We start from the raw sequence: 2,595 nt of genomic DNA, 5'->3' as shown, positions 1-2,595 counted from the left end.
AACTTTTTAGCAAGGTTTTAGCGACATGTATGTCCTCTGTTTTAGAGGAGGTAATTCACCCAGACCAAGCTTGTGCCATCTCAGGGAGACAACTCACCGACAGCCTCGTACTGATTCGAGACATCATTGATTACGCTAGAGACAGAAACACCCGGCTTGTCATCTTAAATTTAGACTTTGAAAAAGCATTTGATCGGGTCTCGCATCAATATCTCTTTCAGGTGTTGCAGCCATCGAAAAGGGCCCGATTGTTCCTACTTGGTGAGCTTTGCTTGGTTGAGACGCTTGCCCCCCCCCCCCCTGCTCCTCGGCTGACCAAGTAGAAACAATCTATTCGATGGCTGCCTTGTCTTTTACTCTGTGCAAAAGACAAGGCAGCCACAAACACCACGGGAACACCGTATTGAGGCTTTGTTCTGACCACTCATTCGGTGTCGCGTTTCTTTCAAGCAATTCTCCCGGTTAGCCCGCACTCGGCTCGCTCCCAGAGCCGTGTTAAAGTCCACTTCGCATTCACTCTCTTTTCTCAGCAGATTAAAAGAAAGTTTCATCTTGGGCTCCCTGAAACTTCCATCCTGCACCGCTGTTTGCTTTTTCACAAGAGCAGAGGAGAGCGCACCGTTCCCAGCGGCACTGCAGTACCGGGTCGAGGCTTGGAGTGAACGGAGCAAGCTTCTTTTTCAACTCCTATTCTTAAAAATCCATTTAATATGTTGTCCTCGTATAGAGGACATATTAAACTGATAAGAACAGATACTACACTTGAGCTTAGCCAAAAGGCCGAGAAGCGATAACTGTCCACTGTTTCAGGTCCGAGGGCCCTTGCTGGCACAATGCGCACTTGTAGCAGTGTTCTTTTTATGGCCATAGGTGGCCAGAGTGTCACGTTGCACCTCCGCCCACCCGCTGCACTGAGCACTCTTCAGCCCTTTTAAATGGTATAACTTTGCACTCCCGCATGCTCCAGCAAGCACCATTCAAGCAACAACTTTGCACTCCAGCTTCGAACATCGGCACAGTCGCAACAAGTAAGGCGACTCTACTCAGAGAAGTCACTCTGCAAAGTAGCAAGATTTCTTTTGCACAGACAGAAAGGGCTTCACCCGCAAAGGTAAAGCCTACCAATAATAGAAACAACTCATTAGTGCTGCTCTCCACGGAAGTCTTTAGTAAAAGGCGAAAGACTTGTATGTTATGAAGAGAAACCAGAGTACGATTATCCGTCACTGCGGGAGCAGGGCATCAGGCTAGTTGGTATAGCCACCTTCCCCATGGTGAGCTTTGCTTGGTTGAGACGCTTGCCCCCCCCCCCCTTGCTCCTCGGCTGACCAAGTAGGAACAATCGGGCCCTATTCGATGGCTGCCTTGTCTTTTACTCTATGCAAAAGACAAGGCAGCAACAAAAACACCACGAGAATCCCGTATTGAGGCTTTGTTCTGACCGCTCATTCGGTGTCGCGTTTCTTTCAAGCAATTCTCCCGGTTAGCCGACACTCGGCTCGCTCCCATAGCCGTGTTAAAGTCTACTTCGCATTCACTCTCTTTTCTATGCAGACTCTTGGGATTTTATCTATAAAATGAATTCCTTCACTCAAACTATGTTAAAACTGCTTGTCGTTCATATTTACCATGTCTAGAAAGATTTAAACAAAAAAAACAACGTTGTACTTTGCAGTAAAAGAAAGAGCAAATCTAAAGTTTCAGGAATCCGAGAATAAGCTTACTTTCATGAGTGCTTCACGAATTTCGGATTTTGCTATAAAATGAATTCCTTCACTCAAACTAAATTAAAACTGCTAAACCGCTAATCTGTTACATGTAAGGCAGATGTCAAATTCACCGAAATAGGATCTAAGGGTATTCGGCCAATCGAGCTGTAGCAGCTTTGGTAAAAGAGTATAAGTTGAAGAGTTTGTGAATAAAGGTGTGCGCACACATAGTGAGCTGTAGGAAAATAGGCAGGGAGCAATGCCGGCTGGGGTATATGTTCTTGTATGTTGTCTGACTGTTTGATTTGAATGTGTTGTGTAAGTGTCCTGTTGAATGTTTGGGCTTTGACACTTCACTGTGGTTGTTAACTGTGTGGTGTGTCCTGAAATGTTATATGTTTGGGCTGTGTGACATGCTTAATGCTTGTCAGTAGCTACCCACTTATTCATATATAGCAACTGACAACATAAGAAGTCTGGACATACTTTGATAGTAGTTGTAGAAGTATCCTTATTGATAATAGATAAACTAATTCATAGTGATAGAACAGTAGATGAACAGGTGCCTGCACATGTCTCACGAAAATAAAATGGGTGTATGATTGCTGACGGCAGAGCAATACTGCCAAACTTATGAGTTCTTGTGGCAAACTTGATTCAGTGTCTTGACGTGTATACGCTGTTTCGCTGACTTGATTGTCACAAGAAACAAAGTGTGTTTGATAAGATCCGACCATTTTATTACGGGAGGATCAGAATGTATGGATTTTGATGTGACTGATAAACCGATTCGTATCTTAAGCATAATCTAATACGTGAGACAACGCCCTGGCACACAATCAAAAAAAAAAAGAGAGAGCGGTTTTGTGTCCCCACAGTCCATAAT

The 2,595-nt window shown here is 44.4% G+C and overlaps 2 non-coding genes across 2 annotated transcripts; both read right to left on the bottom strand.

Moving 5' to 3' along the window:
- Nucleotides 1-608: 608 nt before the first annotated feature.
- On the bottom strand, nt 609-792 carry LOC140317159 (U2 spliceosomal RNA). Its single transcript, XR_011917501.1, has one exon. It is a non-coding gene; the product is annotated as a U2 spliceosomal RNA (small nuclear RNA).
- A 306-nt stretch (nt 793-1,098) lies between these two features.
- LOC140317232 (U5 spliceosomal RNA) lies at nt 1,099-1,214 on the bottom strand. Its single transcript, XR_011917564.1, has one exon. It is a non-coding gene; the product is annotated as a U5 spliceosomal RNA (small nuclear RNA).
- Nucleotides 1,215-2,595: the final 1,381 nt, after the last annotated feature.

The sequence above is a fragment of the Leuresthes tenuis genome, unplaced genomic scaffold (genome assembly GCF_036924035.1).
Source record: "Leuresthes tenuis unplaced genomic scaffold, fLeuTen1.0.hap1 SCAF_10, whole genome shotgun sequence".
Lineage (NCBI taxonomy): Eukaryota > Metazoa > Chordata > Actinopteri > Atheriniformes > Atherinopsidae > Leuresthes > Leuresthes tenuis.
This window is presented reverse-complemented; position numbering and strand designations above follow the sequence as displayed.